General features: G+C 42.1%; 1 long non-coding RNA gene across 1 annotated transcript; it reads right to left on the reverse strand.

Moving 5' to 3' along the window:
* Positions 1-2546: 2546 nt before the first annotated feature.
* Positions 2547-20207, reverse strand: LOC115644944. The gene is made up of 3 exons (XR_003998641.1): positions 20196-20207; positions 11401-11406; positions 2547-2627 (listed from the first exon to the last, which is right to left on the reverse strand). It is a non-coding gene; the product is annotated as an uncharacterized LOC115644944 (long non-coding RNA).
* Between the last annotated feature and the right edge of the window lie 2053 nt (positions 20208-22260).

The following is a 22260-nucleotide window of genomic DNA, read 5'->3' on the forward strand; positions in this document are numbered from 1 at the left end:
TAATCTTTCATGTCCTTTCTTCCAAAGACTGGTGGTATGCAAATTTTAACAACAATTTTTTCAATTAAAAGATCTGGCCAATGAAATTTCTTTTTCTAACTTAAGCAAATGTATTAGACTTTAGGATATCACATTTTCCTAATTTATCCAAACACTTAGTATTTCAGGTTGAATAAAACAAGTATCTGCATTTTAATTTAACCCTTCTGTTTGATTTTAAACTAGACTATCCTATGAAAATATTAAACACAACAATTCTGGCCATGAGACAAACACCACAAGACAGGACATAGAACACAGAACATAATTCCTATTGTGCCAGTAAATGCATGGTATTTTGAATGCTGTTCAGCTGGCATCAATTTTCTCTGATTATCTGAAAGACAAAAAACATAGGTCTGCCCCTTCTGGGCAGTCAGTCATTGCTTAAAATATACAAATACCCTTGTTGATTTCAGCAAAATAGAGGAATTACCCCATATTTTCTTATATTTGTTTCATAGACAGCCCAGGTTTCAGTGGCTTCTACCTTATCAGTTAGATAATTTGTATTAATACAGATGCTTTCTGGCTTGTTTCTGGATCCAAAGCTATCCACAGCTTAAAGATTCTTACTTAAAAAGAGTCGCAATTAACTTTACCAGAATTTTGATTGCCTTTTACTTCTAACTCCTGCTTTCAAACACACAGTGATCTGAAAGAAAACACTACCTCGCTGAATCGTCCCATCCCTGGGCACTGGCTTGTTCCATTACCAATTTAGCTAGAAGTGTGGGCTTCTCAGCTAGCCCCCACCCTTTCTGGTCTCTTCCCTTAAACATTCTTACTCACAAGGCTACTCAAGTGCTCCCTCATGAGGCTTGTCACCTGGGCAAAAACGCTGGCCCATTGGCATTTAACTATTCAATTTCCTCTTGTGGCAAACACACTGCTGTTATGGTGTAGGCTGAGCACAAATGGTTAAATTTTGACAAGTCCCTGAAGGACTGGTACTTGCTTAGCCAGTGCTTCCTTTCCTGCCTGGAAGTCCTGTCTCAAGGCTTGCAACTTGCCCTGGGCGTAGGTTTGAGTTGTTGCCTGATTCATGATCTATGTTCTTAATTGCTCAATCCTAGTTATCAAGTACACATCTTTTCCCTTTTCTCCAACTTCTCTATTTCCCAGTCCTGTTATGACTGGTGGTTAGATCCACCTGCAACCCTTCCCAGTCAACCGGGGTGGAGAGAGGAATGGTAAATCCCTCTCTGGTTCTCAGACTTACTGCGGCTGAGAGTGGGCACATCTTTAATCATGCAATCTTCAACATATAACACCAACACTACCAAGCAAAACAAACAAATGATGTGAATTCTGTGGGGCTCCCCCCTTCTCAATTGCCCACCAAACTGTGACAAATTTCTGTTACCAATCTATCCCTTGTGTCAGGTGATCAGGCTGACACCACAGGATTGTTGGGGGAAGATAAAGAAAACACACCATATAACTGAATTTTAAAGCTTCATTAATAAAATAACAAAACAACAACAGAGAGTGTTGGGAATGCTCCCACATCACTCAGGGAAAAAAAAAACATTAATGACCCAAGCCCCAAGCCACTTTCATACTACACACATACATCCAGACTGGCCACATCTGTGTATAACATTCAGAGAAGGGGGAGAGGTGGACGGGAGACTATCCTGTATACAGCTTGTCCAGAATTTCCAACATGCGTCTGCTCTCGGAAGGGCCATTCTTTTACATCCTCGGATCTCCAGCGGCATCTCTTTCAGAGATTCCAGTCCAGGCCGGCTGCCTGTGGCTTCTTCAGCGTCACCAAACCCCTCTGGCTCCAGGGTCGCAAAGGCAAACTGTTGGATCTCACTGAACAGTAAAGCTTTGCAAATGTAACCTCAGTCCTGTAACTTGTATTGCCATGTCTATATTTTTTCAGAGCCAGCTGGGTCCAAAAGCAGTTTTTCTTTGTACTTAGCATGGTCTGCATTGAGTCTTGACCTTGAATGCAGAGCAACTTTCTCTTTTATCTCTGGGCCAAGTTGAATTTCAAATTAACCCATTCCTTTCCTCATTAGACAAATTACTCCCACTGTTTATCAGAGGCTTTTTTTGGTGATTAAAAGCTCCTCTGAGATGCATGATCTTATGGAGATTGAAGGTACCTTCTAGTAGGCATTGTTTAGATGGATTTTCACACATGTAAAGATTCCAATTTTTTAAATATCTGCAGGTTCTAGGACCATAAAGTACGTACATGTAATCTGCTGGGGTACCCTTAGGGGGTGAGGGAGAATGCTTAAACTGTCCCCCACTCATTTTCCAATCACTCACAGAGAGAACGCCTGTCTGCTAGCGGCTCAGAAACTAAGTGTCTCACCCTACAGGGCACTCACACAAGAAAGGTTAACGAGGATGGCCACGACCGTCCTACACCTCCCTCCAGCAAAGAGCGTCGGCTAGTCTCAGAGAGATGGCACCGCTTACTCTCATTGCTTCCAGGGAGATGATCAGACTGTCAGTGGCTCACACAGAGAGGAAAGGGGGAGGGGAGATAGGTGCACACACTCCTAGACCCAGGTAGCTCCCTCGCCGGACAATGCCAGGCAGAAGCAGCTCACCGTGGGTCGGATCTTTTACCAATCTTCTAGGCAGAGAGTCACTGGGCTTGCGTTAGAATATTTCTGGTCACGAGCCAACAGCTTTGCAGAATACTTTGGGCATCTTCCAGTGACTCTCATTCACACTGGTGTACACACACACATACACTATGGCCTCTGTTTCTAAATACCACAATGCATTGGTTTTCTCCTCTTTTATCTTTTTTTAAGCTGAGGGCATCATCACAACCCCTCTGTCCAGACTGAACACACCTGTGTTCTTCTCTGAGGACATTACCACAACCCCTCTGCACTGGTGCATTCATCTAATGCATTTTCCTTGTGTATTAACCTTACTTGGGGCAGCCAAACTATAGTCCCCAGTACCATATACAACTACCTTATTGAGGGTAGCAAACTAAGTCCTCAGTACCAGTTCAAACTAATGTTATTGGGGGCAGCAAAACAGTTCCCCAGTACCGCTCTGCATCTGATCTTGCTGCACAGTTAACAAGTTTGGATGGCATAAGCCCAACAGGGACAGACGGCTCCATGTACAGTCCTCCTTGGACACCCCAATAGAGATTTCAAAAGGTCTCATACCTCTCTTGTGGCGCAATGGTGCTCGAAGGGGAATGATCTGCGGCAGCTGCCGTTGTCTCAATAGGCACTGCCATCCTGGACGAGCCCCCAAATTGTCGGAGAAAAACTTATGTCTCACTCTCTGGTTGGGTACAGCAAAGTCAGATACTTTATTCTCAAGCAATTGCATAGAGGGAGAGTGTGCACTAGGACACAGGGTTTCCACCTCCTAGACAGGTCTCTCTACAGGTAAACAATTACAGCAACCATTTATATCTTTTGTTACATACAATAAGAAGAACAGCTGCATTTTGTTTATACATAGGTCATCTTGATATCTTATTTTTCTCACTTCTATTTAGACTACAGTCTACATTCCATATCTAACACAAGGTCGCAACAACTTCTCACACAGTTCTTTCCCATTCACCTCACACAATCCTCGCTTTTACAAATCTCGGGTTATTAGAATAACAACTAGCCTAACTCTTGCTCACAAAATAGACTATTTGCATTGAAATCCTCTTCAAATCCCTGTCAGTTCTTGCTCTACTACCACAGCAGGTTTGGCCAATCGCGGCTCCCACTGGCCACAGTTCACCGCTCCAGGCCAATGGGAGCTGCAGGAAGGGTGGCAAGCACATCCCTCGGCCCACACCGTTTCCTGCAGCCCCCATTGGCCTGGAGCAGCGAACCATGCATGGCCAGTGGAAGCAGCGATTGCCTGCGAACACAGCAGGTAAACAAACTGGCCCGGCCTGCCAGAGGCTTTCCCTGAACAAGCAGCGGACCGGCTTTGAGAACCACTGACCTAAATCACTTGCATCAATATCGTGCATGTCATCATGTTTCAACACTGTTTCTAGTGCCCTGCATTGTAGGTCTTCTTCAGGTATAGTGAGGATTTTTGGAATATCATACAACATGCCAAATATACTACTGTGTTTCTTGAGCTGCATGAAATGTTCTTCAACTGACTGTATTGCACAATCTAGCACCTGGTTAAAGAATTCAACGTTGAATTGTTGTTTGGGGTCTCTAATGGGATTATTCCATGCCTCGTAATCAAAATGTCTTCCTCTTCGGTGACTCTTGGTGGGAAAATAGCTTCAGTGTGAAGTTTCTCTGCCAACTTCTGTGCACTTTTCCAAACACTCTGAAATCCTTCATCTGACCAGTAACACTGTAGGTATGACTTTGCTTTGTTCAGTTGTTCCATTGCTCCAGATATAGCAAGGTCAACACCTTGGAGTCTCTTGCTTACAGCATTTATTTCAAACAGTATGTCATGCACAACACTAAGCCACACAGAAATTTGAAGTTATGTATGTTTCTGGTGATTCCATTTCCCTCTGCCACTGTTCTCCCACGAACAGTTTCTGTCATAGCATTATCCTATATAATGGCAACTATGGCATCATCTATCTTCCCAATTTGGTGTTTGATAGGTTCTATCGCCTCCACTTAACTTTCTCATCACGTGGCACTCAGTGGTTTCAGTGTCAGAGAGGATGTTCCCAGATGTTGCTTCAAAATTTGCCATTGATGAGTTGATGCAGAGAAAAATACATAGATGCTTTGAATTATATTAAAAAATTCAGCAGCCTCACTAGAAGCTGATGTTGCATCACTGACCACCAAGTTCAATGAATGAGAACTGCAAGGGACAAAAATGTCTGAGGATTTAACTCTCGGATCCGTGTCTGCACTCCTCTGTTCTTTCCTCTCATGTTAATTCCATTATCATAGCCCTGACCTCTCATGTCAACTATCGCAATTCCCGTATCTTACAGTTTTTAAGAAGCACATTTGTCATACCAACTCCTGTAGTATCATCGTCAATAAATTCTAGAAAATGCTCTCTGACAGTCACCATTGCATGGATATTTTCACTAGGTTCTGTTGTTGTTACAAAACACACCATTAAAGTCATTTGTTCCATATGGCTGGTGTCAGGTGTGCAGTCCAGAATAACAGAGTAATATTTTGCTGACTTCAGATCTGCCACAATCTTCTGTTTGACTTTTGTTGCCATTAACTGTATGATCTCATTTTGAATTGTTTTTCCAAGGTAGTGGTGTGTGTACATTTCTTGGGTAGTGACTCTTTGTAGATGCTCCTGGAGTACAGCATCAAACTCAGCCATCAGCTCCACAATTTTAAGGAAGTTTCCATTGTTTGGCACATACAGGTGATCTGAAGTGCCACACAGTGCTAGGTTTTGGGTAGCAAGCATTCTCACAATGGCAGTGAGCCTTTTCAGAACATTTTGCCAGTAAAGAGACTCTGATGCAATCTTCTCTTGATGCTGATCATCTATGGTGGCCTTTCACCTTAGTCTCATCTCAAGCTCTTTTAATCTATGGAATGCTCTCTGGTGATTTGCTACCTTTTCATGGCATGCCAGATTTCTAGCCAGATTTTTCCAGTTCTTTGTTCCTGAAGAACCCAATATGGCTGGAACATTACACTGGAAGAGTTTGCAACAAAAACAGTATGCAGCATTCTGGGTTTCTGAGTACATAAGCCATGGAATCTCCACTTTGTCACCAGTGGGATTTCACACCAGTAATATGTTGGATGAAAATTTCTATTTTCATTGTCTTTGGGGAACATGAAGTTTTTCACTTGCTGTGGTCCATGTAGAACAAGAAAGTCCCTCAGGCTACTGCTCAAGTGGGTCCACAGTCCTGGATTATCTAGATTTAAGGAACTAAACTCAGCAGCAGCTGTTTCTTGCGCCTCCACCACACTCTTCTCTGATCTACACTTTTCTTCAGGAATGTTCATTGTTACATCCATTTAAGATGGAGATATGGATGCTGCAGTAGCTGCCAGATCACCTTCACTCTGACTAACTGCAAGATCAGGCATCTCCTCACCACTCACATCCTCACTGGGGCTGGAAGGCTCACCGTGAATATTTGTGACTATGTATCTCATGGAAGCTCCTTCCTACTTAGATAGAAAAGCTTCCTTTGCTTTCTTTCTTTTTCTGAATGCTTCCCCAGAGGGATGTTTTCTTCTTTCACTCATGACAGCTGTTCTGTGCCAGCTAGAGTGCCTCTCAACACTCAGTTGAAGAGGACAAATAAGCAGGCTGGTAGCAGGGCCTGTTTGAGGGAAGATATCTGCGTCTTAAGAGCTTAACTGGCTCCTACCACTTCTGTTGACTGCCTGTTCTCCTCAGGTGGGTTCAGGAAAGCAGCAGGAAACAGGAAGCTCCCTAAGAAGTTGGTGTTAATCAGTCCAGGCTCCTGGGGGTGCTAGAGAGGTACATAGGAGGCTCCTTCTCCTCTCTCTCCCTGCAGTTCCTGCTGCTTTCTATTATTCCCTCTCACCTTTTCTCCTGCCTGCCTGCTACATCTCTTGTGCCCTCCTTCTTCCAGCACAGCACTCCACCATCTCTGTGCATCTAGAGCAGAGAGAATACATATGCACCAGCAGCAGACAAAACTGTCTATACTCTGGGTCCTAGTGGTGTCCCCCCACAGTCTGGTGCCTGAGGCAGCTGCCTCAGTTCATCCCATGGTAAGGCCAGCCCTGGTAGGACAAATGCTACTAATGGAAGTGACATAACCTTATTCCCAGATTTTGGACCTTAGCGTCCAAAATATGGGGGTTAGCATGAAAACCTCCAAGCTTAGTTACCAGCTTGGACCTGGTACTGCTGCCACCACCCAAAAAATTAGAGTGTTTTGGGGCACTCTGGTCCCACTGAAAAACCTTCCCTGGGGACCCCAAGACCCAAATCCCTTGAGTCTCACAACAAAGGGAAATAATCCTTTTTCCCTTCCCCCCTCCAGATGCTCCTGGAGAGATACACAGACACAAGCTCTGTGAAGCTACGCAGAGTGATTCCCCCTCTCCGTTCCCAATCCTGGAACAAAAGTACTTTCCTATTCCCCCAGAGGGAATGCAAAATCAGGCTAGCAATCCAACACACAGAACTCCCCTGATTTCTTCCTCCCACCAATTCCCTGGTGAGTACAGACTCAATTTCCCTGAAGTAAAGAAAAACTCCAACAGGTCTTAAAAGAAAGCTTTATATAAAAAAGAAAGAAAAATACAAACAAATGCGCTCTCTGTATTAGATGATACAACACAGGGTCAATTGCTTAAAAGAATATTGAATAAACAGCCTTATTCAAAAAGAATACAAATCAAAGCACTCCAGCACTGATATTCATGCAAATACCAAAGAAAAGAAACCATAGAACTTACTATCTGATCTCTTTGTCCTTACACTTAGAAACAGAAGACTAGAAAATAGAACTACTTCTCCAAAGCTCAGAGGAAACAGGCAGACAGACAAAAGACTCAGACACACACTTCCCTCCCCCCAAAGTTGAAAAAATCCGGTTTCCTGATTGGTTTTCTGGTCAGGTGTTTCAGGTGAAAGAGACATTAACCCTTAGCTATCTGTTTATGACAGGAAGGACCCAGATATTCCTGGATGTGACAGCTGACAGATTTCTTCACCAAATTGTCACTGAACCAACAAGAGGTGATGTCATTTTAGATTTAGTATTGGTAAGTAACAACGACCTCACAGAAAAAACTGGCTGTAGAGGACAATCTTGGTTGTAGTGATCATGAATTAATTCAGCTTAAACTAAATGGAAATATAAACACATATAGATCTGCAATTAAACTTCTTGATTTCAAAACTCTAAAAAATTAAAGGAATTAAGTAAGTGGACTGGACCGAAGAACTCGGGGAACAGTACCTGCAGGTGGCTTGTATTACTTTAAGCCAAAGTTGCAGAAACTATTAGAAGCCTGCATCCCAAGCAAGGGAGGAAAACTCAGAGAAGAGTTGCAGCCCAAACTGGATGAACAAGCATCTCAAACAGGTTATTAAGAGAAAGCAGAATGCCTACGAAGAATAGAAGGAGGAATGGATCAGCAAGGAAAGCTACCTCTTGGAGGTCAAGATATAGGGATAAAGTGAATACTGCCAAAAACCAAGCAGAGCTAGGCCCTGCAAAGGATATTAAAAACAATAGTCAATGGTTCTTAAGACATTATATATATATACATATATATATATATATATATATATATATATATATATGTATATGTATATGTATATGTATATGTATATCTTAAGAGACATATATAAAAAGAAAACAAGGAAAGAAGAATTAGGACTGATAAGGACAGGGTAAAGCTTAAAGATAATCTAAGTATGGTCAAACACCTAAACAAATACTTTGCCTCCATTCTTAGGGGAAATGAGGCAATGGCAGAATAGCTAATGGGAACAAAGATATGGAAGCCAAACTCAGACAGCTTAATTGGCCCAAAATGAGGGGCCTGGATAATCTGCTTCCAAGAATATTAAGGAACTGGCACACAAAATTCCAATCCCAACTGCAATGGTTTTTAGTGAATCCATAAACTTCCAGCTGTGACATTCCCCAGGGTACAATCTGGACATTTGAACAGCCGTGTCCTCTTAACTCTCTAGCCTGGGGTGCTTTACTTCCAGAACAGTCACCTTTGGCCTGATCATGCAGCCTTTACCATATGCATTCACTCCTAGCTAAATACATGAACACTCTGACCAGTCACTCATGAATTACATGCTGGGTGATGCACGCTGTCAAGGTTCCCTCCCCACTCTGAACACTGGGGTACAGATGTGGGGACCCACATGAAAGACCCCCTAAGCTTATATTCCACCAGCTTAGGTTAAAAACTTCCCCAAGGTACAAATTCCTTTCCTTGTCCTTGGATGGCAAGTGATTTAAACAAAAATTCAGGGAGGGGCCACTTGGAGCCCTATCCCTCCAAAATATCCCCCCAAAGTCCCTTCCCCACCTTTCCTGGGGAGGCTTGAGAATAATATATCAACCAACTGGTTACAATGTGAGCACAAACCAAACCCCTTGTTTTTAGGACACTGAAAATCAATCAGGTTTTTAAAAGAAGAGCTTTATTTTAAAGAAAAAAGTAAAAGAATCACCTCTGCAAAATCAGGATGGAAGGTAACTTTACAGGGTAAAAAAGATTTAAAACACAGAAGATTCTCCTCTAGGATCAGCTTCAAAGTTACAAAAACAAGACTAAAACTCCCTCTGAGCATAGGGAAAATTCACAAGCTAAACCAAAAGATAATCTAACACACCGTTGACAACCTATGGCACACGTGGAAAAGATGGCACGTGAGCCAATTTTTAACGGCACACTGGGGCCTGCTGGGACTCCAGTGTGCCATTAAAAATCCCACCGACGCAGCAAGCCGCAAGGTCCGCGCTTCCAGGCCAGAGCGCCAGGCCGAGCGCAGCAAGCTGCCAGCCCCTCCCCCGCCTTTCCCCCCTTCCCCTGGAGTTTTGCTGCCGCGCGCGTGCAGTGCTCTGGGGGCCAGGGCTACGTGCTCCTGTGGGGCAGCGTTTGGCTCCATGGGGAGGGAAAACCGCTCCCCACTCATCTGGAGCCCTGCCGCTATGCTTGCAGCTTTCTGAGGGGCGGGTCTATGCTTGCAGCGGATGAGCGTGGACCCTCATGGTAAGGAGTCCGGGGCTGGGGGGGGTTGGGTAAGGAGTCCGGGGAAGCCAGGGGACAGGGAGCAGGGTGCGTTGGATGGGGGGGTGGGATTCCTGGGGGTGGTTAGGGGCAGGGGTCTCTGGAGGGGGCAGTCAGGGAGCAGCGGGGTTGGATGAGGCATGGGAGTCCCAGGGTCTGTTAGAGGGTGCAGGGTGGATAGGAGTCAGGGCAGTCAGGGGACAGGGAGCAAGGAGGCTCCTGGGTGAGCAGTTAGGCTGGGGGAGTTCTCTGGAGGGGGTGGTCATGGGACAAGGAGCTGGTGGGGTTGGATGAGTCGGGAGTGCTGGGAGGAGCTGTCAGGAGGTAGGGGTGTGGAGAGGGGTTGGGGCAGGCAGGGAGCGGGGGGGTGTTATATGGGTCCAGAGTTCTGAGGGTCCTGTCAGGGGGTGGGGAGCAGTTAGATAGGAATGAGAGTCCAGGGGGCCTGTCTGGGTGCGGGGGTGTGGATAAGGTATGGGGCTGTCAGGGGACAGGTAGGGGGTTGGGTCCTAGGTGAGCAGTCAAGGGACAAGGGGCAGGGAGGGTGAGATAGGGAGTGGGGTCCCAGGAGGGGTAGTCAGGACAAGGAGCATGGGGGGTTAGGGGTTCGGGGGGGGCAGTCACCCAGCCCTTTGCCCTGATCCCTGTACCCCCACCCCTCCAGGCCCCTGCCATGAGTCCTGAGCCCTGAGTCCTGTACCACCCAGCCCTCTACTGACTCCTTCACCCCCTCACATGCACGCAGCCCTGACTCTTGCATCTCGCACATCCCCCCCACACACATCCCATTGCACCCTGCACATCCCCACCCCCATCCTAAGCACCAAACGGGAGCTCCTGCACCCCCACTCACATTCCCACCTGCACGCCTTACACCAAATGGGAGCTGACCAGGTAAGTGCCCCCACACCCAAACCTCTTGCCCCAACCCTGACCCCTGATCCCTCATTCTAGCTCCTGGCCAGACCCTTCACCCCCAGCCCTGTGCTCAGTTCACTCCCACCCTCAGCTCAGTGCAGAGAGAGGAAGAGAATGGGCCAGAACCAGGGAGAAGGTCGGTACCCATTGTATATGGGCAGGGCCGGGACCCCAGACCGGCAGCGGGCTGAGCAGGTCCAGCAGCCGGGATTCCGGCTGGCAGGATCTGGCAGATGGAAGTCCTGAGCGGCAGTGGGCTGAGCAGCTCATCCCACTGCTGGTCTGGGGTCCCAGCTGCCGGCCCCACACAGCCTGCTGCTGATCTGGGGTTCTGGCTGCCAGACCCTTCCCAGCTGGGGGTCCCAGCTGCAGGCCCCGCTCAACCCACTGCCGGACTAGGTGAACAAAACACCAGACCAGCAGTGGGCTGAGCGGGCCGGCAGCGTAAGATCAACATTTTAATTTAATTTTAAATGAAGCTTCTTAAATATTTTGAAAACCTTGTTTATTTTACAATACAACACTAGTTTAGTTATATAATACATAGACTTGTAGAGAAAGACCTTCTAAAAAACATTAAAATGTATTACCGGCACGCAAAACCTTAAATTAGAGTGAATAAATGAAGACTTGGCACACCACTTCTGAACTTAGTTACAACTTTTGTAATCTTAGATGCTCATTTCATGTATGTTCTCAGGAGATGCTTTTCCTATAATACCCGCACAAGGAAATAAGGAAACAGATCAACAGAGCCAGACGTGTACCCAGAAACCTCCTACTGCAAGACAAACCCAAGAAAGAAACCAACAGGATTCCACTGGCCATCACATACAGTCCCCAGCTAAAACCCCTCCAATGCATTATCAGGGATCTACAACCCATCCTGGACAATGATCCCACACTTTCACAGGCCTTGGGTAGCAGGCTAGTCCTCGCCCACAGACAACCTGCCAACCTGAAACATTCTCACCAGTAACTGCACATCGCACCGTAGTAACTCTAGCTCAGGAACCAATCCATGAAACAAACCTCGATGCCAACTCTGCCCACATATCTACACCAGCGATACCATCACAGGACCTAACCGGATCAGCCACATTATCACCGGTTCATTCACCTGCACGTCCACCAATGTAATATACGGCATCATATGCCAGCAATGCTCCATTGCTATGTACATTGGCCAAACTGGTCAGTCTCTACGGAAAAGGATAAATGGACACAAATCAGATATTAGAAATGGCAATATACAAAAACCTGTAGGAGAACACTTCAACCTCCCTGGCCACACTACAGAAGACCTTAAGGAGGCCATCCTGTAGCAAAAAAACTTCAGGACTTCAAAGAGAAACTGCTGAGCTTCAGTTCATCTGCAAATTTGACACCATCAGCTCAGGATTAAACAAAGACTGTGAATGGCTTACCAACTACAAAACTAGTTTCTCCTTCCTTGGTTTTCACACCTCAACTGCTAGAACAGGGCCTCATCCTCCCTGATTGAACTAACCTCATTATCTCTAGCTTGCTTGCATATATATACCTGCCCCTGGAAATTTCCACTACATGCATCTGATGAAGTGGGTATTCACCCACGAAAGCTCATGCTCCAAAACATCTGTTAGTCTATAAGGTGCCACAGGATTCTTTGCTGCTTTTACAGATCCATACTAACACGGCTACCTCTCTGATACTTTTCCTGCCTGGTTTCTGTCTCCGTCCAGAGAGGGAACAAACAAAGAGAGAGCAAACAAAACCTCCTCGCCCCCAGATTTGAAAGTATCTTTTTTCCCCATTGGTCCTTCTGGTCAGGTGCCCTGTGTATATTTATAACACCTGCAAATTCTTAGTCCAAAACTTTCCCCCAGAAATGTGCTTCTTGTACTGTCCAGCACAGTACTGAGCAATCCAACCTCATAGAATGTCCATCATTTCATCAAAGGAAAATGATAATGCACCAACCTTGTTATCCCCACACACTTTAATCCAAAGACACACTGGTTACGATTAAAAAAAACACTTTATTTGTTAGCTACAGAAAATAGATTTTTAAATGATTACATGTAACTGAGGCATAAAAGTCAGGATTAGTTACAAGAGAAAATAAAAGAATAATATACAAGCTAATACCTAATTAAAAAAGCTAAGTGGCCTTAAAAGCAAAGATTTTGTCTCACTATACACTGCTGTAAATTTCACAGGCTAGGTCGAATTCCAGTCTGTGACCACTCCTTCCTTAGTTCAGTTCTTTTGAGAGTTGTTGATGTCATGAACAGAGAGACAGGAGGAGGAGAGGAGAGGTTAAATGTTTTCCTTCCCCTTTATAACTCAATTTCTTGTGCTGGAAACATACTTGCTAAGTCATGGTAACATGTAGTCCATTGTGGATGTGAGGTTTGAAATGTTCCTGTGTTGCAATGTAAATTTTTTATTCACACCCTCCCAATGCTGGAGAATGGTTGCTTAAGGGATAGCCCACCTGACTTTGTTGATACCATGTTTGGGGGTGCCCCTGTGTCTTTGTTTCTCAAAAAAACTAGTTTGTGTCTGCTTGTCTTAACCTTGGAGCATGTTATAATAATGATCCATAGTAGAATCTAATAACTTCTCTTACAATGTTGATACACACATTTTACCGGGATAATAATATTAAACAGATTAGGAGTTTTCAAATGATATCTCATAAGGCATAATGTGTACAAAATTTATCAGAGTTTTGTAAAAGTGGTGACCATGATAGCATAGATTGTCACAGCAGGTCATACCATATGATGGGAGCACTGCAAATATAGTACCTATATTTAAGAATGTGTATGTCGTGGGGAGTGATCCAGGAAACTAAAGACCTGTTAGTTTAACCTCAATTGTATGCAAGGCTTTAGAGCAAATTTTGAAGGACAGAGTCACTAAAGATATGGAAGTAAATGGTAATTAAGATAAAATATAACTTTTTTACAAAAGGAAGATTGTGCAAGTTCAACTTGGTCTTCCTTTGATAACCAATTGTCCAGAGAGAAGAAATGCAATAGATTTAATCTCCCTAGACTTCAATAAAGCATTTGATACAGTTCCATATGAGAGCTTATTAGTTAAATTGGAGAATATTGGAATTAATACAGGAATTAAAAAGTGGTTGAGGAATTGGTTAAAGGGGAAACTACAATGGGTCAAGCTGAAAGGTGAACTTTCAGGCCGGAGGGACGTCACCTGTGAAGTTCCTCAATGATCAGTCTTTTGACCAATCTTATTTAGCATTTTCATTAATGGCCTTGGTACAAAAAGTGGGAGAGTGTGTAAAAAAATTCAGATGACACAAAACTGAGTGGTATTGCAAATAGGGAGAAGGACTGGAATATCATGCAAAAAGATTTAAATGATACTGAAAACTGGAGCGATAGAAATGGAATGAAATGTAATAGTGCTAAGTGCAAGGTCACACACTTAGAGACTAGCAACAAGAGTTTTTTGTTATTGGCTTGGTATTTACCAGTTGGTAGTGACAGAGGAGAAAGACCCGGGAGTATTGGTCAATCACAGGATGACTATGAGCCACCAACATGATTCTGGTGTGAAAAATGGATAATGTAGTCCTAGCATGTATTAAGCGAGGTATTACCAGCAGAAATGGGAAGTGTTATTACCATCAGAAGAGTGAAGTTCTGAAACAGCTTTGCAAAGGGACTGGTTGAAGCAAAATAAACCTAACTTATTTCAAGATTCAGCTTGATAAGTTTATGAAGGAGATGGCATATGGCCCATTCCTGGCTGTTATTAGCAAACATCTCAAATGGTTGGAGATGGGACTCTGGACAGGATTAGTACAAAGAGTTATTTCCCAGGTGTCTGTCTGGTAGATCTCATCCACATGCTCAAGGTCTAACTGATGGCCATATTTGCAGTTGGGCAGAGACCTTGGGAGGGCAGGGGTGGTTTGCCTTCCTCTGCAGCATGGAGCATGGGTCACTTACTGGTTTGGACTAGATAAATGGTGGATTCTCTGTAACTTGAAGTCTTTAAATCAAGATTTTATGACTCAGTAACTCAGCCAGAGGTTATTGGCTTATTGCAGGAGTAGGTGGATGAGGTTCTTTGGTGTGAAAGAGGTCAGACATGATCATGTTGATCCCTTCTGGCCTTTAAGTCTACATAAAAAGAGATAATTAGTAAAGAGGGATATGACTGAGGTCTCAAAATCATGAATGGTTTGGAAAAAATCAAAACAGAGAAATGTTATTTACCCTTTCTCACAATAGAAAAACCAGAGGTCACCTGATCAAATTAATAAGCAGCAGGTTTAATACAGCCAAGAGAAATACTTTTTCACACAGCACACAACTAACCTGTAGAACTCATTGCTATGGGATGTTGTGATGGCCAAAAGTATAACTGGGTTCAAAAAAGAACTGGATAAGTTTGTGAAGTATAGGTCCATCAATGGCTATCAATCAAGATGGTCAGACACAGAACTCCATTCTTGAGACAAACCTAAACCTAAGACTACCAGAAGCCTGGCGTGTAAGATGAGGGTGGATCATTCAATAATTGCCCTGTCCAGAACACTACCCCTGAAGCTGTGGTACAGCCACTGTCAGAGACCGGATACTGGGCATAGGTTAGGGGTTTCTTATAGAAGTGGATGAGTAGGGTTCTGTGGCCTGCTTTGTGCAGGAGGTCAGACTAGATGATCATATTGGTCCCTTCTGATCCTAAAGTCTATGAGTCTAAGATGTACCATACTCTAACCATGAATGGCAGCTCTTGGGATGTGGGATATGGTCTTGCAGCCACTCTAGATCCTGAAACCAGTGTATGAGACTTCCTGAGTCCCCCCCTCACCACTTGCACCTGGTGCTCTGGAGCTCCAACTACGTTGTAGGCATTTGGCTTTTAGTTAAACCTGACTGGGGACAATGTGGCAAGAAAACAAGGAACACAGGCTTAGCAAAGGAATTTCTTCTATATATTTCTTCTATATTTACTTTGCTCTCAAAACACTCAAGAGTTACAGATCATGAAAATAGCAAAAGTACTAAGACACACTCTCCCCAGTTTGAGCTCAACCCTTCTGTAACCTTCATGAGTTCATAGTTAGTCAGTGTTTCAGGCTGGGCAGAATCCCTTCTGCCCTCTCTCTCCTGCAAGTTCATCCTACAAGTGGGTACGATTATCCCCCTGCACAGAGCAGAACCTCACTCTCCAGTGCAGCCTCCATTTCTGGAGCATGTCAAGTTCCATATCCACCAAACGTGCTTGACGCACATTGTGGGAACCTGCACAGAGACCAATGTTCAATGGGAATGGGCCAGTCGTTGAGACAGTCAAAGTCTACAGCCTCAGATTACAGCTTCGATGTCTCTCAGTGATGGTCCTTTCCCAGGCAGGGCAGCTGGCTGGAATGTAGTATAATAGTTTGCCCTTAGGCAAGTCCAAACTAATGCAGCCACAATGCTAATATTTCAACACAGGTACAAACCAGACATCACAGTTTGATACAGTTATATCCCACTTTGTCATATCACCACCGCCACTACATAACTCTTTTCATCCACGAATTTTAAAGCACTTTACAAAAAAGCTAAGTATCATTATCAACATTTGACTGACGCATAAAATGTGTGCATCAAGAGGTGAAGTGACTTGTCTAGTGTCAGAGATCAGGCAAAGCTGGGAATAGAATCCAGATCCCCTGAGTCAGTCTAGTGCAATTACAGAAAGATTGTAAATGGGGGCTGGAGGAGGTGAAATAAGCATAACAAATTGTATCATACACTCATAGCAATGGACATGGATGCCTCTAAAATACCCCAAGATACAAAAAGTTATTTATCATCCTTATTATTTTTCACAGAGATATTGTAAAGGGGAATAAATAATATAGCATTAAAATAGCCGCTTTTGTGTCTTAAAAGAGTTATTATGTAATTGCTACTCTTAAAGTCAGAGTTAATCATAGCAATTTATATATTTTATCTAGACTATACTTATCTTGCACTGATACTAGTTACTTCTGTCGTTCACAAAGAAAAATTAAATCTAAAAATGATCTTTTCTAAATGGATGAAAAAATATTATTTCATTATACCAATGGGATAGCTTTTATTAACCTAACTGATAAACCAAGTAATGAAAATCATATATCCCCTATTGAATTCAAATACTTATTGAAATTCTTCACAAAGAGCAGATTTACTCTTTCTACTGGGATTTGCATAACCATTTGTATAATTATCTACTCTTTTTTTATGAGCTTCTATAAAGAAAATAAAACATCTTTTATCTTTGAAGTCAAAGAACAAGTGTTATTTCATTATTTTCAAACTCCAAAGGTGAAGATAAAAAAAAATTAGACAAAGTTGTAATCAATTGTCATGTTTTATAATTGAAAAATAGACATGTAGAGCCAGGAAGCTGTAGTCTGTTGTCATTTATCATTTTCTAGTTTACTTTTTTTTATTTGGTGTTATCAGACTTTCAGTCATGAATAAACACTACAATTCCAGGATTTATCTTGGCATTTTACTAATTACACTATCTAGTTTCTAATATAGCTGGCTAATGAATTAACATTTTTCTAATCAGCTAGTATTAGTTTATATACTAAGCATTAGTTCATGTACCACAGAGACAGATTTAGAGCAAGCAAAATGGTACATAGATGACCCCCTTTGTCAAATCAAAATCTTTGTTCTGTTCTGAAAGATATTTACAATTTAAAAAGCATTATTATATTAAAAAGCCCTCCAAAGGTAGTTCAGTTTCAGTAGCACTGGATGTATAAAGATTGTCAGATTCCTCAATTCCTCTAGGTGCCAGATGCTATCTAAAACATAGGATAGTTATTTTATTGCTTTTAAAACAATATTATTTTAAATATACATGTATTTTATCTAAGCCAAAATCTTTCACATGTAAATTAAGTGAGGGTAGGAAACAGCAGTTCAGCAACATAAAGGTGTGATAGATACGTTGGCAGTGATACATGATTCAGGGGATTGCTCCTAGATCATAATCTGTAAATACCTACACATGGAGAAGGTGTCTGATACCAGAGGGCTCTTTAATTCAGTAGATAAAGGCATACATAAAAAGGATCCAATGGCTGGCCATTGAATTCAGCAAACTTCAACCTGGAAATAGTTACCGTCATTCTTATATGTGTGCCTTAACAGTTGGAAAAGCTTAATAAGGACAAGATTTTCCATCACAGATGGTCTTTAAAAATCACAATTAGAGATCCTTCTATAAAGAATACACTCTAGTTATAGGCTTGATTCAGCAATTACTAGGTGAAATTCTGCAACCTGTTACACAGGAAGTCAGACTAGCTGATCATAATGGTCACTACTCCCCATAATATTTAGGAAGAACAGTGGTCTAATCTCAACTTGTGTCAAAATTGTTTAAAAATTGCTACTAGGTGGCTGCTTAGTGACCTATGTGAAGCAAGTTCTTTCCACTTTTTGTCAAAGTGTCAAAAAAGGGCCTTTACATTTGGCTCTTCTAGCAGAGAGGCCACTAACAGAATGGATGTGGAGACTGCATCAGCTTCACACCTTTAGAAGGGGTCTCTTCAAATAAGGCACATCGGTGAGGGTGAGTGAGGCAGCATGCTCCATGCCAGGAAGAATGACACCATCTATTTATCCTCAGCTATTCAGTCTACTGCTTTCCTGAGTATTATATTCCATTAAAACACCTTATCAAAACACTTACTTAAATGTTCATTATGAGCTCTAAAATGGGAGGGACTGACCCCCATTCACTGCACTTGGCCAATAGAAACACTTTTAAAATGTGTTTGGTTTTGTAGCTATGAATGTCGTCGGTAAGTAACAGTTGTTTCCTCCTTACATCAGTTATGTGTATACGTTTTAGAGCAGACAACACTTATTTGTCATAGAAATTGTTGAGAAGCAATCTGACTTGACTGTAACAAGAAATGCTAATAGACACTTTAATTTTAAAAAGCAATCTGACTACGAAACAAAGACAGGGAGAAGATTGCTGCTTTTGATTACACATTTCTTCCTATCTATTCAAGTTAGTTTGCCGAAGAGTAGATTTTTACAAAAATGAATAATACTTCAGTGTTTGTTGATGTTATGACAAAACCCCAGATTCCTCACCATAGTTTGTCCTCCACTACCATAAATTGATGAAATGGGGAAATTGCAAACAACGTGACACCAGGAACAAGATGTGGTGGTAGATAGGGCATTGAGCAGAGAGCCAATGCAGAAGCCCTGTGCCTACAGTGATCCTTTAGATCCAAACAGATCCATGTGAGGCTTTGCAGTTTGTGGATGCAATCCCTACACATTCTACAATCTACTGTTGTACTGCTAACCCTGTCACTCCTCTCTCCCTTGGATTTTCTTTTAAAGCACATCTGTCTCCCTCCTTTCTAATCAAGATCGTGTCTTAAAAAGAAGTCACAATCAGGCAACAACTTATCTCTTTCTTTTCCTTGTTTTCACTCAGTATTCCCTGGTGTCTTCTCCATTTCCCCTATTATCAACCTCAGCCCTTGTGAGACAGATATAGTAAGTGAATATCAGCATCCCCATTTTAAAGTTAGTAAAATAAAAGACAAAGATTTTTTCTGTGTGTGGCTAAACTTTGCCATCAAAATCACTATTTAGGCACTTAAATAAGTGCACTGAAATTTAAACATGCTGAGCACACACACATTTTTTTTAAATGTTGACCTTAGTGGGTAGAAAGTATCAGAGGGGTAGCCATGTTAGTTTGTATCCACAAAAACAATGAGGAGTCTGGTGGCACCTTAAAGACTAACAGATTCATTTGGGTATAAGCTTTCATGGGTTAAAAAACCTCACTTCTTCAGATGCATGGAGTGAAAATTACAGATGCAAGCATAAATATATTCTGGCACATGCAGAGAAGGGAATTGGCTTACAAGTGGAGAATCGGTGTTGAAGGCCAATTCACTCAGTGTGGTTGTGGTCCACTCCCAATAATTGATGAGAAGGTTTCAATACGAAGAGAGGAAAAATTGCTTCTGTAGTGAGACAGCCACTCCCAGTCCTTATTCAAGCCAAAATTGATGGTGTCAAGTCTGCAAATAAATTGTAGTGCTGCAGTTTCTCTTTGAAGTCTTTTTTTGACTTTTTTGGTTGAAGAATGGCTACTTTTAAATCTGTTATTGAATGTCCAGGGAGATGGAAGTGTTCTCCTACTGGCTTTTGTATGTTACCATTCCTGATGTCTGATTTGTGGGGCTGTCTGTAAATGAGGATTGGCCTGCCTCCCTGAAGCAAATAATCACCAACAACTACACACCACACCACAGAAACACTAACCCAGGAACCAATCCCTGTAACAAACCCTGTTGCCTTCTCTGTCCCTATATCTATTCTAGCAACACCATCATAGGATCCAACGACACCAGCCACACCATGAAGGGCTCATTCACCTGCACATCTACCAATGTGATATATTCCATCATATTCCATCAATGCCCCTCTGCCATGTACATTGGCTAGATCAGATAGTCTTTACGTAAAAGGATAAATGGACACAAATTGGACATCGGGAATGGCAACATACAAAATCCAGTAGAACACTTCCATCTCCCTGGACACTCAATAATAGATTTAAAAGTACACAGATTTAACAGATTTAAAAGTTTTGTTTTAGAGGGTAGAGTTGCTCTTGAGAAAAAGCATCAGAGGTTAGTTGTCACTCTGCCCATTTAATTCTTGGGGCCCCCTTCTTGCCAATGAGTGTGCCAATTTCCAGTAGCCCCTCTACTAACCTACTTTCAGTCTGACCTCAACGGCCTCCTCTGAAGCAGCCTATTCAGGGACCTACCCACTGACCACTTTCTGCAGAACACCATGGTTGTAGAGGACCTCTGCTTGGCAACTCTGTATCTTCACTCCACTTTCACAGCCCCATCCTGAGGATATACCTGTCTTGTCTGAGCCTTGCACACGGGCTTCACCTCATATAGCAGGACACTAGATTAGGACTGGAAGAGATCTTCTAGAGTACTATGTCTGTATGTACATTTTGTATTTACTATTACCTCTATTTTAAAGAATTTTAAAATGCCAGAGCTAACATTATGTGGTAAACAATTGTGCCCTTTCCTGGAAATATTCAGAGGACATCTCTGTTTACCTCATCTTCCTGAATTATTGTAAACATGTTAATGGATTTGGGGTTACAGTATATTAATTTCTAATAAGTTTGAGACTCCTTTTTAATACAATATTTCAAAGGCATTGCTAGAATATGTAGAAACACATTCCTACTGCATTTCTATAGCAGCTACATATTTCCAGAGTCTTTGTCAAACCTCTATATATGCTTGTTATAATGTAATCTAAACAAAATAGTGCTGTAATTCATATTTTGTATTTATTATTGATGATTCCATTAAAACAAGTGACTTATCCTAGTACTCTTTGGTTATTAGTTGCTTTGAATCTTTTTGCCTTTTACTTTTTAACTTCTAATTTTCATTCCCTAGAGTCTTCATTTTATTCATAACATTATAAATCCTGGAAATAAGTTTTTTTTAAAAAGATGCAATTGGTATTCAAAAATGTTTCTAACTCATTATTTTCCACTGGAATCTTTTATTTTATTTCATACATCACTTACAGCTTGCTGCGGTAAAGCCCCAAAGGCAGTAAGTAGGCTTTAAAGAAAAAAGTCAATGCCAAAAAAGCATAGTTTGTTATCTGTGGACATTACTTTGTCTTGATCATCAACAGTCATGAAGTAAATTTAGTTTTGAATGCAGCTCCAAGATTTCAGTATGGCACTACACAATGGGATGAGAGATGTGGTGGCTGCCCCACTAACAATACACCAGTTAGGAGGAAAAGATATACAATCAACACTTGTCTCAGGTAATATTCACTCCTATACATAGAACCAGGACATGGCCCATGTGTTACTTAAGTCCTGTTCATGGAATTCAAGTCAGACTTGATGCACAGACTTTTTATTGGATTTCTGGATGGATATGAAAGTTACCCTATGTAAAGATCCAGAATAATGGTAAAATCGGGTTCTGGAGAAAAAAAGAGCATTTGCAGTTTTTCTGAAAGCTCCCATTCCCATTAATAAAGTGCCAGTTATCAAAGATGACAACAATATCATGTCAATTGTGATGGATTTTGTTCATGTTTGAGTAAAGATAGAGTGGAAGTCAATAGTTCATAAATAGCAAGTGTGTTAAATTATGTTAGCATAATAAATATGTCAACAGCTCATGAAGGAATACATTTGTAAGTCTCAGCCTCTTTGCAGACAATTTGCAAATGGAAAATGGGGATATATTTGTCAGATAAGTTGTTTCCTGTGAATACTTCCCTAGTGTTAAACACGTGGACAAATGGAAATTGCATATGTCTACAAACCAGACTTCTTCAAAATGATGGCAGACTTTGAAACACAAGATCTTCAATGAGCTTTGAATGACTCATACTGTAAGATAGTTCATACATTCATTGGCACAATTAAATAATTGTTGTTTGCGGACTTTAATTGTAATTTAATTACTTCCACTGCATTTTGTAACTCTGATCAAGGACACAGTCAGTGTTTGGCTGATAGAATACAAATGCCATGTCTCTACAACTGCCAGATGGAATAGGTT

This window comes from Gopherus evgoodei, chromosome 2 (genome assembly GCF_007399415.2).
Source record: "Gopherus evgoodei ecotype Sinaloan lineage chromosome 2, rGopEvg1_v1.p, whole genome shotgun sequence".
In the NCBI taxonomy this organism is placed as follows: Eukaryota; Metazoa; Chordata; order Testudines; family Testudinidae; genus Gopherus; species Gopherus evgoodei.